This window comes from Silurus meridionalis, chromosome 1 (genome assembly GCF_014805685.1).
Source record: "Silurus meridionalis isolate SWU-2019-XX chromosome 1, ASM1480568v1, whole genome shotgun sequence".
Taxonomy (NCBI): Eukaryota; Metazoa; Chordata; class Actinopteri; order Siluriformes; family Siluridae; genus Silurus; species Silurus meridionalis.
The window spans coordinates 15,747,608-15,762,813 of record NC_060884.1 but is presented as its reverse complement, the minus strand read 5'-3'; the positions used below and the strand labels follow the sequence as shown (position 1 = coordinate 15,762,813).

The window sequence follows — 15,206 nt, the reverse complement described above, 5'->3', positions numbered from 1 at the left end:
TGCTTCTAGGTCGTGACATCACCCTGCCGGTAATGTCGCGTCTCTCAGTTGGCCGGATTACACACGTGAAGCATACCCAAAGTTTGAGTTCCTGAAAGGGAACACCTCTATACACGAAAGTTTAACTTTATTAGGAACACCTCTATACACTAATATTGCAATTTATTTGGAAGACACTTATAATTTACTTTATTAGGAACACATTTATACACTAACCTTTCACTTTGACAGGAACATTTCTGCACACAAACCGATTACTTTATTAGTAACATCTCTGTACAATGACCAGTCACCTTTTTAGGAACACCTCCATACACGTACTTCTTGCTTTATTAGGAACACCACCATGCAATAATCTTCCACTTCATTAGGAACACCTCTATACATTAGCCAATAACTTTATTAGGAACACCTCTTTACACTAACCTTTCACTTTCTTAGAAACACCTCTATACACTAACCTTTCACTTTATTAGGAACACCTCTATACACTAACCTTCCACTGTATTAGGAACACCTCTATACATTAGATTTTCACTTAATTAGGAACGTCTCTACCATAACCTTTTACTTTCTTGAATATAAAGTAACCCCCCATTTATCGTGGTGGTTACGTTCCAAAAACGCCTGCAATAAACGGAAAACTGCGATAAATGGATGCCACCGCAAAAATGCTATTTTATGTGTACAGTACTGTACTGTATTAACAGTTTACTTCATTTTATAATAAATAATTATATTTTTATTAATACATTTCATTATTTCAACATAAAACTCCAAAAAACTATTCTTTATAAGTTTTTTGGTCTATCATGCTATCTGCGAGAGACTGGGAAAATCAGCTAAACAAATTATTTATGTAGCAAATGCAATTTCACGATTAACCGGGGGCACGTGTTTCTGTGGTAAATTGGGGGATTACTGTACACCCTAAAGTTTTGTGTACCCACAAATTTACCATTCAGGCAACAAGCAAATGTACTGCTTACTACATTTCTTAAAATATGATGTCTTGAAAAATGTATATGATGGCACATGTTTATTGATATATTGTTTTAGAATTAAATATGTGCTGTGGTTATAATGGCGTCCTTGGAAATAAGATATTAGTAGCTGTAGCAGAATCAGCAGTAGTAGAAGTAGAATTAGTTTTAGTAGTAGTGGTAGTGGTTGTTATTTGAATTATTAACAATAGTAGTAATAGTCCTAATGGTTGTAGTAGTAGTATTAGTAGTAGTAGTATTAGTAGTAATAGTACTAATGGTTGTAGTAGTATTAGTATTAATATTAGTAGTAGTAGTAGTAGTAGTAGTAGTAGTAGTAGTAGTAGTAGTAGAAGTAGAATTAGTTTTAGTAGTAGTGGTAATGGTTGTGTTATTCGAATTAGCAACAATAGTAGTAATAGTCCTAATGGTTGTAGTAGTAGTATTAGTAGTAGTAGTATTAGTAGTAATAGTACTAATGGTTGTAGTAGTATTAGTATTAATATTAGTAGTAGTAGTAGTAGTAGTAGTAGTAGTAGTAGTAGTAGTAGTAGAAGTAGAATTAGTTTTAGTAGTAGTGGTAATGGTTGTGTTATTCAATTAGCAACAATAGTAGTAATAGTCCTAATGGTTGTAGTAGTAGTATTAGTAGTAGTAGTATTAGTAGTAATAGTACTAATGGTTGTAGTAGTATTAGTATTAATATTAGTAGTAGTAGTAGTAGTAGTAGTAGTAGTAGTAGAAGTAGAATTAGTTTTAGTAGTAGTGGTAATGGTTGTGTTATTCGAATTAGCAACAATAGTAGTAATAGTCCTAATGGTTGTAGTAGTAGAAGTAGTAGTAATAGTACTAATGGTTGTAGTAGTATTAGTATTAATATTAGTAGTAGTAGTAGTAGTAGTAGTAGTAGTAGTAGTAGTAGTTAAAGCTAAAAGTAGACGTGTTTTTATATTTAGAAACAGTTTTCTATTTAGAAACAACTTTATTAGACGATGCTTGAAACAGGAGAGGAATAAGTTACAGTCTCAGCAGTCGGGCTCTCTCTCTCTCTCTCTCTCTCTCTCTCTCTTTCTCTCTCTTTCCTTGAAGAAAAACAGAAAGTTCACTTCCTGTTTCGGGGTGGTCCTCGGAGTGTGTTGCAGGAGAAGGAGGAGGAGGAGGAGGAGGGCTGAGGAGGGGGACTCAGGGCTCAGCTCGCATGCTCGCGCTGCCTCGAAAACTTCGGGTTCTCTGGAGCAGGATACCCAAAATGGAGCTCAACTTTACCGCTCACTCCAAACTTTAGTGGAAATTTTATTTTTATTTTCTGGATGTACGTGTATGTGAGTGTGAGATTTTACAATCTCATGTATGTGAAGTGCAGCACTACGTGCTGGAGAGAGGTGAAATCTTGAGTTCACGCGCCTGTGCGCTCCATCTGTATGTGTGTGTCCGGCAAGAGAGAAAGAGGGGCTTTATTGGAAGTTCTCAAACCACTGGTGGTTTTCAGCTTCAAACAGAACGTTTTTTATATCTTTGTTTTTTTTTTTTGTTGTTGTTTTAATAGAGTGAGTTGTTTTTTGTTTTTGTTTTGTTTTGTTTGTTTGTTTGGGTTTTATACAGAGAAAAGTTGAAGGCCACACAAGCTGATGCAGACAGCTCGAGAATCTGAAAGGTAAGCTCTGTCTTTCCGTTTTCTTTTTTCCCCCTGTACATATTACAAGCAAATAAATCATTTCAGCCCAATGCTAAACATGCCAATAGACCCTAAAATGGCTAAAAGGCATGAGTGCTGGTCTCAAGTTGTGTTAATCAAGTGGCATGTTTGCGCATTGATTAGCAAACCAAACATGTCTCTATGTGACAGTGTTCAGGAGAATCACTTGACTAGAGATAGAAAGCATAAGCACATGAGCATACATCCAGGCACATCCAGCTAGTCCTCCAGTATCCTCAAGAAGCTTACTGAATGAAAAAGAATTGACTTTTCTGATCACTCTCAAGTCATGAGCTTACTCGGTGCTCCCTTTAACACGTATCCATTATCCAACTGTTTTGCTGATGATACAGGCTCGGTGCTTTTCCTTTTTATCCAAATTCCTGCACAGTCCAAACAAAGCAAAGAGGAACGTCACCTCTCAAGTTTTACGTGTCGTCCAGAAATAAAATGCGTCATGGTGGTCTTCTGGGGGTCAACTAAGGCATTCTGCTCCAAAAAGACAGGCACATAGAAGTCCTGGTAAAGCTGTATTCAAACACCTCTCTTCCCATATTTGTGTGCATTTCAGAACATCTGGATTGCAGGCTCCATATGTATAGTTTGTAACTCTTTAAGAATTAGTAAATTTCACTACACTTTTCTTTAATAGAAGGTCCCAGGAAGCCCACTTCATTCTGGAGGTCACAGGATTCCTGTGTGGCTCGAGGGCCGCACCTCAGCAGCTGTTTCTCGTAACCTGAAATACTTTAGGAGCAAATATCTTTTCCAAATGTGCGCCACCACAGCTAGGACCGAGCAATAGGCTCACTGTCCTGGTGAATGATTTAAAAGAAAGGGTTCTGGGAAGATGAACACACTTACCCCAGATGTCCATTAGCGAAGGTAGACATAATGACTGGGGAGGAAATCAAGAACAAGTGATAACAAATAATGCAAACTTTTGACCAGATTTTTGCACAAACTACACATGCAAAATAATAACAATAATAACGACAATGAATTAATATACAAAAAAAATCACCTATTCTAGTGGTAGCCATTTTGAAACCTTAAGGATATTCAGTTTTAATATAAACGTACTCTTATAGTTTGTGATTCCAAAATTTTACTACTTCTTTTCATTTGAGAGATATATATATATATATATATATATATATATATATATATATATATATATATATATATAAAATTATGCAACCATATAGCAAGTGGTGCCTGTTTATAATTTGCCTAATGAATCATAATCAGAAGAGTTAAAAGGGGACTTAGCAAATCCCTCTAAAGCCTCTGATATTTACCTGAATGATTTTTTGTAATTAATTTATTAATTGCAAAAAATCTTAATTAAAGCATAATTTGCAATAATATTCTTAATATGATTGCATGAGGCGTCAGAACACTTCCAGTAAAAAAAAAAAGATCAATGCTTCTTTTTCAAATCTACTCCCCTTTTCTCCTACTCCAATATTTTGCTGTGTATGTAATCTCTCTAACTTTACATACATTTTTAAAGCTATTTAAAATATTTCCGTGTAAACAGGAATGAAAGAGCGATAGAGGAGAGAAGTTTTAAAACGGGGGAGATCTGGAGTACCGAGTGTAAAAGCTTATGTAAGCTTTACTAATCTTCATAATTGCAGTGTAAAGAGCTCAGTCAGGCGTTTACTGTGGTTAGATCCCCTAAACATCTTAAACTCAACAAAAAAAAAAGTTTTCCCATAAATGACTTTGTGTTGTGGTTTGCGTAAATGGGGGCGGGGGATATTTCAGCAGGAACTAGGAGCTGATACGGATTAAGTCGATGTCATGATTGGGGTTTCAACATTTGTGCTTTTAAAGTGCCTATGATGATGATGATGATAATGATGATGATGATGCAGAGATCAGGTATTATTAATGAAAACATTGTTCATAATCATATTTACATGAGGTCAGAGTACTATCCATTCGGCTATCGTCTGAATACATTGTACTTTTTAGTCAGAGCTGTATGTACACATACAATGCAATGTCACAGGTGACAAGTTACTAGGGCTGTAAATCACTGAAGATCTCTCTCTCTCACACACACACACACACACACATACACACACATACAAATCCATACACATTTCTCGAGAAGTGCCCCTCTGCAGGTTGACATGGTTGCTGAACTTGCCCTATGAGAGGTGAGAATGCCTCAGTAGGGTTTCTTCCTCTCCCCTGTTATTCATTATTAGTGTTTGATGGAGCAGTGTTAGGGCCAAAAGGCTCTCATTAGCAAGCACCCTCCCACCCATACATCCACACACACATGCACACACACACACTTTACACAGCTGAACTTCCTTTCGACTCAGCCACCCAGACCATCCTAAGTTCCTAACGGAGAGGTGTCAAGGGGCTGGTGTATGCATGTTACCTTTTGCTAACATGGAGGTGGAGACCGCAAGATTAAACTTCACTCGCTAATGAATGTAGTTGTTATGACATTATCACATGCTTATTATGCTGTAATAGGGCTCTTTAAGCTCGTGTGACGGCGATTAAGTGTGAATTCTTTATCTCCAGGCATCGAGCACAGAGACTTCGACTTAATTCCAGTTTTGTGGTTTGCGATTGAGATTGTTGTGGCGCAAAACTCTTTTTTAAATATGTGTTTTTGTTTTTTAATTCATTTCAAAGCAGAGTGAGGAGATTAGGTGCACATGCAAAATGCATGTGGGTGGGATACCGCTTATTGCTTCACTGAGGTGTGTGTGTGTGTAAGCGAGTGTGTATGTGTCACAGAGCAGGCAGGCGGCATCGAGTGCTATTTTTTTTTTTTCCACACTAGATTCCTTTTTCAGGCTGCTCAGCGAGATGCACTCGTCACGTGAGCCTTTCCTTTTGCTTCACCCCTCCACTCCTCCCTCCGGTGAAGAGACCACCCTCATAGGGAGCGTAGCCCCCAATCAGCCCCTTTCACACCCCGTGAACCTGAAACAATCAGAGTTTAATAGCAGCTGTCCATCCGCTCGCCAGCCAAAAAAGGATAGAAACAGACCAAGCAAAAGACTCGCACTAAATGTCCCCCGTTCACTCTTTCTCTATGTCTATGTCTCTGTCGCTCTCTCTCTCTCTCTCTCTCTCTCTGTCTCTCTCACTCTCTCTTTCTCTGTGTCTTTATCCCCCTTACATGCCTTTTGTCTTTTTCTTCTCTTCTTCATTCTGTGGATGAGGGAAACATAATAAAAGCTACGACTGATGCTATGCACCCCTTTTGCTTACATGAGTGTATATATATTTTATATTTTTTAATTCCTTCTCTGCCTCTCTCTCTTTTTTTCTCTCTTTCTCTCTTTCTCTCTCCTCTCTGTTTTTTTCTTTTTCATCTCTTTCTTCTGCACCTGTTAAAGTTATGCACATTGTGCTTGCCTAGTGATTACCTCAGGAGTCTTTTTTGTAGTAAAATTGAATTGGGTTTTGCAGAGCTACAGGTGTAGCGAGTATAGAATGACATCTTTAAAGCAGAGCGCATCTCCGAGTCTTTCAGGTGTATCTTTGGATGTCATTGTGATGTTTTTTCTGTCATTGATTGTTGGGTCAGTGACACAGGTCTACCGGGTGGAATTTAATTAGCGGGGGAGGGGTCCGGCACTATTGCTAAGTAGTTGCTTGAACACAAAAGGGCAAAGGCATTAAATGTTTAGCCTTGGAATGAGCACTTCGAACAAACCCCGCCAAAAGTAGCAGCCAAAAAAGGACACTGCTTTAATAGAGCTGATAGTGTAGTACAGTGTAGTATCAATTATTGGTGTTATTAATAGCTGTTTTTTTTTTTTCACATATAATAGAGGTATTAAAGGAAAATATTTGTAAGTTGTTTTTTCTACCAGTATGGAGTTTCTAAATGATTTCGAACTAATAGGTTTACTGTTAACTTCCATTCCCGTCTCTCTGATTGGTCTCTTTGAGTGGGTTTGGCTCAGAGAAAACCCATGTGGTTGATATTACTAATAATACTGTAGTTAATGAGATCCAGGTGCTAAAGCACCTCACATCAAGCATGATTTTTCAGCGTTTTCTTCTGAGCTTTGCAATTTTCCGCGAGCCCTGTTGAAACTTTATCTGTTCTGGAGGGGCTGAAGAAAGGAGAGGGGCTGCTTTGATTGCAGCACACCCCGAATTAGGCTTGTGTTGCAGGTCGAAACAGTTGGGTAATTGAGTTAAACCATACAACTGAGCATTAACTAGAGTAGTCCTTTTGACTGGAGAGTTTCTACACAGTAGAAGTGGGGCATTGTTGCCTCATTGGGGGCTTTTTAGGCCTCCACCACTAGGTGGTGAAGGCATTATGTTGTCAGGTTGTCCTTTCGTAAAACAGTCTGTCTGCGCGTCTCATTGGATTGATATCTTAAGAACTAGTGGTATAGGAATTCTGGAATTTATATTGACTTTTATGGTAAGCAGCAAAAGAAACATATTTAGCTCTGTAATCAATCCATTCTTTAAAAATAGTCCACACATACAAATTGGTATAAGAGACTTTTGAATGACTATATAGTACCAGTCAAAAGTTTGGACACAACTTTACCTTCAGTGTTTTTTGTATTATTATTTTTAACATTGTACATATAAACTGTGAAAGAACATGTATGGATTTATGAAGTAAACAAAAAAAGTGTTAACCAAAATATGCTTTAGAAGTTTTAAGAGTTCTTACATTTAGCTTTGATGACAGCTTGACACACTCATGGCGTTTTCCCATCAGTTTCACGAGGTAGTCACCTGGAATGGTTTTCAATTTACAGGTTTGCCTTGTCAAATGTTCATTTCTTGCTTTCTTAATTTGATTTAGAACATCAGTTGTCTTGTTCAGAGGAACTGGTGAGTACAGAGTCAGTAGCCCATTTAGTGTTACTGCAACTACTGTACAAATCCATATTATGGCAAGAAACACTCAAGTAAAGAGAAAAGACAGTCCATACTTAATTTTAGGAATATAGGTGTCAAACCAAGAAATCTCAAGAACTTTACATTTATCAGAAAGTACAGTCTCTAAAACCATCAAATGCTATGATGAAACAGGCTCCCATGAGGATTGTTCCAGGACAGGAAGGCCGAGAGCTACCTCTGCTGCAGAGGATACGTTTATTAGAATTAGCAGTCTCAGAAACTATGGATTTACACAAATGCTTCCCAGAGTTAAAGTGTCAGACATATTTCAACATCCACTGTTCAGAAGAGTCTGTGTGAGTCAGGCCTTCATGGTCGAACAGAAACCATTACTTCGGAAGAACAACAAGCAGAAGAGACTTTCTTGGGCCAAGAAACACAAGAAATAGACAGTTAGATCAGTGGAAAACTGTCCTTTGGTCTGATGAGCCCAAATTTGATATTTTTGGTTCTAACCCCTTTGTCTATTAGACATACAGAGGGTGAATGGACGTTTCCTGAATCTGTGGTTCATACTGCAAACCATGGAGGAGGAGGTGTGATGGTGTGGCAGTGTCTATGACACTGTTGATGATTTAAACTTCAAAATCGAGAGCACATGTAACCAGCACCAAAATGCCATCCTATCTGGTTTGCACTTAGTGTAACCATAATTTGTTTTCCACCAGGACAATGATTCCAAACACACCTCTAGCTTGTGTAAGAGTTATTTGTTTAAGAAGGAGAATGATAAAGTGCTGCATCAGATGACCTGGCTTCCACAATCGCCGGATCTAAAAGCAGTTGAGATTGTTTGGGATGAGTTGGACCAGACAGTGAAGAAAAAGCAGTCAACAAGTACTCAACATCTCTGGGAACTCCTCAAGACTGTTAGAAAGTCATTCCAGGTGACTCATGAGGCTGAGTGAAAGTGTGCAAAGCTGACATCAAAGCAAAAGGTGGCTCCTTTGAAGAATCGTAAATATAAAACACATGCTTGGTTGTTTCACGTGCTTTTGTATAGCAAATAATTCAATATTTGTTCATTCATAGTTAGTCTTCAAATTCATTTTGAATGTTGAAAATAACAATAATACAAATTATAAAAAATACACTGAAGGAGAAGGTTGGTCCAAACTTTTGTCTAATACTTAAAAAAACATAATTTTTTTAGAATGAATGGTAAAATATGTTTAAATGTCTGTGAGGGACTGTCACAAATATGTTACACTGCTGTTGGTGAAATATTTATGGTATGCATATAGATGCATTAAGAAAGGTGATCAGATATCTGGACAAAGTGATTTAAGGAAATAAAAATAAAAAAGCCCATGAGCTGTTTGGAAGGCAAAAGAGTCAACTCTTATTCATGAACTGAGTCAAATGATTTGACTCACAGAAGAAAGTACAAATTTCTATCTGTAGTCAAAGCCCAAAGGCAGGAGAAAAAAAATCAAGAAGTAAGAAATACAGTTTAAAAAGAAAGATTACATAAAAAATGTAAGCTACATGTAAATCTTTTTATTTCTATATACATGTAGATTTTTGATTCAGTCATGTAGTAGTTTTTTTAACCTTGAACACAATATTTCTTTGAGTGACTGTTTCGCTGTGCACAGTTGCTAATAGCACTGAATGCAGCATAAATGCCGAGTTCTGGAGTGATATCTCTCTTTGCATACTTTCTTTACCTTGAATAATTAATACTTTTTAAATAAGTTTTAAATACTCTAATTTTCTAAAGGACGGTTTTAATTTTGACAGCCGTAATATATAATATAATATATATATATATATATATATATATATATATATATATATATATATATATATATATATATATGTATATTTCGGCATTTTAGATATAAATGATAAACCCTATGGTCTTTTAGAGTGGTAAACTCTTTTTCATCTTCATACATTTCTATTTAAAGACTTCTGCACTCCCATACATATGAAATCTCCTACATGGTTTCAGTGAGCAGTTATTTTATTGCTGGATAATCAGAGAAAGAAAAAACTTATCAAACCCAACTGAGGAAAAAAAGAGCTATTAAAAGCTGGTTAAAAGATTAAGACTGTTAAGGAATATATTAATTCCTTGCCATATCTGTTTACATTTGTCATGTTATAACTTTTGCCAGGAACAAATTACAACAATTTTTTCAGCATCCTGCTTTAACTGAAGACCTGTTCACTTTGAATTGTTTGAAAAAGTTATCTTTTTGGTGTTCTGTTGACACAGAGTAGCATGTGTTACTTTAGCATTTTTTGTTTTGTCAATCGATTATGCAGCCTGTTACAATGGTCTTAGGGTGTAAGTAAGCATTAAGTAGGCCTGAGGACTTAGTAGGTCTGTGTGTGTGTGTGTGTGTGTGTGTGTGTGTGTGTGTGTGTGTGTGTGTGTGTTGGTGTGTGTTGTATAGACCCTGACCCAGACCCAGAGACAAACATCAAACAAAAAACACATGCCAGAAATCTCTGATACACACACACACACACACACACACTCTCTCTCTTCTCTATGGATCTCGGCAATACAGTGTGTGTGTGTGTGTGTGTGTGTGTGTGTGTGTGTGTGTGTGATGACTCACTGATGTCCACCTCTTTGAGAAAAGAGGGGGAGTGGTGTTTATTATTCGCACCGGTTGCCATAGAGACTGCATATTCTTTTGCTGCCATCAGTATAATTATACACCTCTGATGTTTCTGTTCTCCTCATTTGGATTTTCAGCATTTGACAAATTAGATACAACAGAGCAACCACTCAATTACCTGATCTCTTTGAAACTGTGCAAGGATTTCAAGTGTTTACCAGTTGGCTAGTTTGAAGATGAACTAGAAGATTGTTCTGAACTATTGTAATGAACAAACAAAAATGAGGCATGGGTAAAGCTTTGTGTCTTTACTCATTTACTCAGAATGTAAGTGAATTAAAGATTTCAAACTACAGATGGATGTGGAATTTGAATAGTCGACTGACTTGTTGCATACATGTGCAACACTTGGGGTAGCAACACACACACACACACACACACAAATATTCACACGGCACATTCAGTAACAAACTCAGCGAAATAATATTATTCATAACGTCTGAGAAAGGGTTATGTTTCATAACTTGGTGGTGAGAAGGGAAGGATATCGAACAAGACAAGAAAGAGGAGTTAGGGTTAAAAAATGAGAGACAGAGAGAGAGAGAGAGAGAGAGAGAGCTGTAGATTAAATCCACTGTGAGTCAGGCTCTCAGATTTATGCCCATGGGCTGCTGCTTCTTCTTGGGTGGGCCGGAGCAACAGTCTGAGCAAATCACAGAAAGCAAGTGGGACAGAAAACTCAGTGAAATACGTTTCAGTCTATTCTTTCGTTCTTTCTTTCTTTCTTTCTTTCTTTCTTTCTTTCTTTCTTTCTTTCTTTCTTTCTTTCTTTTTTCTTCTCCAACAAAAGGTGATTATTTTTTAAATATTATTATTATCTTACACCTTGTCCAATCTGCGACACAAATTATTTACAGTTTGTGCATTTCCCCTGCGTTTGTTCTTCCACCTTGGCGTTTATAGTGAATACACAACACAAGGGTGTTGATTTTCGAGGTGAACTCTATGCACAGGAATGCCTAGATAATGGCTTTACTCTGTCAGTGTGTGTGGGATCATAATTTCCACCTTGGGAAACATGATGTTCACGCATTCTTACAGCCTCTGATATGCCAATTTCTTTCAAGTTGTTTTATTGGTCCCCTGAGCCCTGTCCGGCTTGTTTTACCCAACCGGTTTGAAAATGTTGCAACAAGAAGTTATATATGATTTTATTTAGAAGTAGGGAGTAAGGGGAAATAAGAAAGCAAAAAAGATGTTCTCTCTGGAAATGCTAGTGCTTCAGCAATGCTCGTTTTCCAGCCCGAGCTTCAGATCTGATAAGACTCACTCAGCTATGAGTGCTTTCGTGCCAGCCCACTCTGTTTGTTTTATGTGAAAGGGGAGGGGGGTTGGGGGATCATAGCCCGCATCTTTCCTTCTCCTTGATTCCGTCTGTAAATAAGATGTGCAGAATCTGCTGTCCTAGTAATAGTGTGATTAAAGCAGCAACTGTGAGCTGATTTAAGTAAATAAATTGAGTATGGATCATGTCAGACAAAAAAAAATAGCAAAAAAATGTTGTTTAAATAAATTAAAACATTATAAATTTTTTATATATATACTTTAATGGTTTAGCACCGTTAATGTTAGAGTCTTACCACCTGCAGCAATTGTTTTTAGAAAATACTATAAATCCCTTACATAAGAAATAAATTATGAATTTGTCTGAGAAGATTCAATGTGTGCTTTGACTTAATATGAAAAAGTGGATCTGTATACACATGCAGAGCTTTTTAAAAATAATTAAAGCAAACAGAGATCATTTGAGTCCTAATATAGCACTCGTTTAGTCTCGTTCCCATGACGTTTCCTCTGCACTGTCTCCTCTCTAAGCCCCATGCCTGCTAATATGTGAGGGTTTCATGGTAATAGTCATGACTGTAAGCCATTAAAGCTATTATTGACTGCCGTGTGTGTGTGTGTGTGTGTGTGTGTGTGTGTGTGTGTGTGTGTGTGTGAGTGCCTCGTTCATTCTGTAATAATTGCATGTCATTAATTACACACAGTTCGTCCCTTGTGTCCGTCCAGCATTCAGTCATTCAGAGTTACAGCTTTTTCAAGTTCAGCTGCTACAAAAACCTCCGTCAGAGGCCTGCACTTCCACTTAGTCTGATCCTATAGACCTTTAGGGTTCGTTCTCCAAGATCTTGGTAAAATTAGGAGGCAGCAGCTTGACTGGTTCAATGAAATTTTTTCTCATTGATTCAAAGGTTTTAATGATTAAAAAAATCTGACCAAAACCAGTACACATTTTATTGTACTGTAGTTACACTTGTATATACTGCACTACTACAACTATAATGGAGTGGTGTGTCTCAGCCCCATTCCCAGTTGTTTTGGAACACACACACATACACACACACACACACACACACACACACACACACTTGATACCATCTTCTTCCGCCCTCATTCTTTAAGCCAAAGCAAACCGGTGTGGTGTTTGCCGCTGCCACAGATGTTTTCTCACTAGTCAGAGTGTGTGTGTGACCACGCCACTAAGCTACTGGTAAAATGGGAACGCTTCCTTTTTAGTACAAGGGTGATAAATATCACCGGTCAATTGACATCCCGGTGTGGAGTAAGTAAGAGTTGAGATCCCCCTCTTGCATGTTTTCTGCTAGGAAGAATCAGCGCTTAATGCATGTCGGATCGAGTGCCAGGATAAAAATGATATGCTGATCTTATTTTTGGTTGGCATGAGAACACTACATCAGCACAAGATGGAGCAGTTTGCAAGGCGCTGACATTTCATAACTCTTAGGCAAGCAAAAAAGAAGCTCTGAATCACATCGATGTGGTCACACAATGATTTCAGTTTGATATAACTATTAGAGACTTTTACAGCCATGACTTTAAGGGTACAATGACAGAATATAGGGGCGTGTAATATACTAGGACATCAGGATTCCTAAACAGGCTATTGTGATGCATTTACCGTATTTCAATAACTAAGGCCTGTTTGTACTTGTTCATTTTTTTTGTTTTATAGATAGAAAAGCTGACATGTGCTAGGCCTACAGTCTGTAATGCCGTTGGTCACAGCCTGTAGTGGCTTTGTTATAGATGTGTATGACGATCAGTTAGGTCAGCAACATTACCATGCCCCTCCTATTGATGACAAATGCTAAATGGTTGGCATGCTGCCACAGCTGTTGTTGTTTCAGGTTCTGAGCTTTCTTCCTTGATGCAATTCCTTACACATCCCCCTTTTTCTCTCTGCCCATCCTTTAGTAGTCTCCCACCCTCTTCCTCAATTGGCCGATTTACCCCCATTCTAAAACTTTCTGTCAGCAAAGTTCACGGAAGCCAAGTCCACCTGCCATCAAGGGGTTGGAAGGGTAGGCGGGTGTAAGATGAAGAGTGAGAGTGTATGTGTGTGTGAGACTGCAAAGGTTCAGTGAAGGATTGTGGTTCATCTTCAGCGGCCTCACTGCACAAGAAGAAAAGGCAAGAAGAAAAATAGCAAAAGTGGGATCTGTACTAGTTTGTTTGATCTCGCACTCTGTGTGCGACTGGTTTTGTGTAGAGGATTGAAAGCCCATGCTGAGACTAGCCCGCTGCTAAAGGACTCAAAGGAACCTCACTACAGGCAAGTCCAATGAATGTGAACTTCATCAATGTTTTATTCACCATGTTATAGATGTTTAATGACATTTCAGAGATTGAAGCTCCAAGCTGCTGGCTCTGTGAGCTCTCTTATAATTTTCCTGGAAGTTAATTAGTGTTAAAAGTGTATTTAAAATATAAGTTAACATTTTCTGACCCGAGTTGTACAATGTGACCCAAGTGTGTCAGATAGCACTGTATACACTGAGTATAAATCCATTGTTCTGTTAAAAGTCTTTCCCAGGTGGACGGAGAGGCAGGACAGTGGCCCCACACCTGGTTAAATAGTGGGGTTTGTGGCTCATCCCACAGCTACACACTCGCACATATACACACAGAGGCAGCATTCATTTTCTCTCACCTTTGCTCAGGTAGTGTAAACAAGCATGTGTGGGAGCTAGCTGTTTCTCCTAATTAAGTATCAGTCATTAATGTTATACCAAATGTATAATACAACATTCTAGTCATCCAAATTATTTATTCTGTTTAGGATAACTTTCAGTGACAGTTTATGGTGATGAGTGTAACTTAACATTTTAGGCTATATTTTGAAAGCATTCATATATCTGCAATAATAAGTTGTTTTGAGTATGCTAAATGCCACATTTACAGATGTTTACCTTTATTAAATGATGTCTGCATCTATAAATGTGCAACTGACCCTATATCTTGTGTCTTTAATCTCAGATAGTTAAGTTAACTCTAGTAAACTAGTTCACATTTAGGCATGTGATTGGGATGTTAGTACTTTTTGCAGTTTACAGTCTCGTGTTCTAAGCAGTTTATAGCGTTCTGGTCGAAACTATTCAATTGTACCATAGCACTGAAGATCTTTCTTATGAATAACATTATGGCAGTGTGGCAATAATCATGTTGGTCGTATCGTGTATGTCTTTGTTGAATTAAAATGTTGTTGTTTTCAGTATTAAGATTAATGTTCATGGCAATGGAGCCCGATTCATTTGTCAATCGTACTTTTTTAACAGAAGTATTAATGAAGTTTTGATTTTAAATTACTGTTAGCAAAATCGACTGAAATGTAATTAAGCCATAGATGATATAATGTGAATTAAAGAGTAAAAGTACACACATTTTCTAGAGAAACAGGAAGTCATTTGGATAAGAAACTTTCTCCTGATTACTTTACCATTGCTTTGTGACGAGCAGGTGTGTGTTGTGTCATGCTTTCTCTGGCTCCCTGTTGAGACACCTGTATGTAATGACTCTGCACAATGAACTGCTAGAGAGAGAGAGATTTATGCAGGGACTAGTAGCTTGAGTGTGGGAAAGTGCTTGGTCATTCTATATTTGTGTTATAAGGGAAAGTACAGGTCAAAGGGCAAAAACTTTTGGTCCACCATTGCTCTTAAAGCAGGATGC

The 15,206-nt window shown here is 37.8% G+C and overlaps 1 protein-coding gene across 1 annotated transcript in view; it reads left to right on the top strand.

The window, feature by feature from the left end:
- The first annotated feature begins 2,143 nt into the window (after positions 1 to 2,143).
- Positions 2,144 to 15,206, top strand: part of gli1 (GLI family zinc finger 1) — a 35,186-nt gene continuing 22,123 nt past the window's right edge. The window contains exons 1-2 of the mRNA XM_046856070.1: positions 2,144 to 2,461; positions 2,586 to 2,637. The gene's annotated coding sequence lies outside the window, so the exon portion shown is untranslated. The remainder of the gene's footprint in view (positions 2,462 to 2,585; positions 2,638 to 15,206) is intronic.